This window comes from Triticum urartu, chromosome 3 (assembly GCF_003073215.2).
Source record: "Triticum urartu cultivar G1812 chromosome 3, Tu2.1, whole genome shotgun sequence".
NCBI classification, from domain to species: domain Eukaryota; kingdom Viridiplantae; phylum Streptophyta; class Magnoliopsida; order Poales; family Poaceae; genus Triticum; species Triticum urartu.
Genome location: NC_053024.1, coordinates 76,538,455 through 76,539,131, shown reverse-complemented (window position 1 = coordinate 76,539,131; position 677 = coordinate 76,538,455). Strand labels below are relative to the sequence as shown.

Here is a 677-nt window from a genome sequence, read left to right as displayed (position 1 = left end):
TCTATTGAAGGATGACCTTCCTGGCCACATACATCACACATTTGAGGCACACTTACTAAAGCTACAGATGTACCGATGCAATTTGACATGATACTATCCATCTTCTTGTTCAAGATGTCAATCTGAGCCACCATGCTATCATTTGCAGACACATTATACACACCAGGATGTGGTGGTGCCATTGCTCTTTCACTTGACCATTGGAAATGATGAGACGCCATACTTTCAATCAATGCAAATGCTTCATCAAGGGTTTTGTTCATGATTCCTCCTCCAACAGCAGAATCGACAAAAGCCCTGGTCTGAGTGGACAGTCCTTTGTAAAAGGTTTGTAACACCAGCCATCTTTCTAAACCATGATGAGGACACATTCTGATTAAAGAGTTGAACCTTTACCATGCGTCATACAAACTTTCTCCATCATATTGAGTAAACCTTGTTAACTTGTCCCTGTATTCGGCAGCTTTTGTGGGTGGAAAGTATCTCTTAAGAAATTTCTGCAATAAAGTCTCCCAAGTATCTTTCAGATGTTCAGGCAACGAGTGAAGCCATACTCTTGCTCCATCTCTCAAGGAAAATGGGAATAGTGATAATCTGATAGCACTCGGTGAAACTCCATTTTGCTTGAGGGTGCTACAATACTCCAAGAAAGTCCTTATATGCTCATGTGGGTCTTC

General features: G+C 41.4%; 1 non-coding gene across 1 annotated transcript; it reads left to right on the top strand.

Moving 5' to 3' along the window:
• The first annotated feature begins 351 nt into the window (after positions 1 to 351).
• On the top strand, positions 352 to 458 carry LOC125549637. The gene has a single exon (XR_007301413.1). It is a non-coding gene; the product is annotated as a small nucleolar RNA R71 (small nucleolar RNA).
• Positions 459 to 677: the final 219 nt, after the last annotated feature.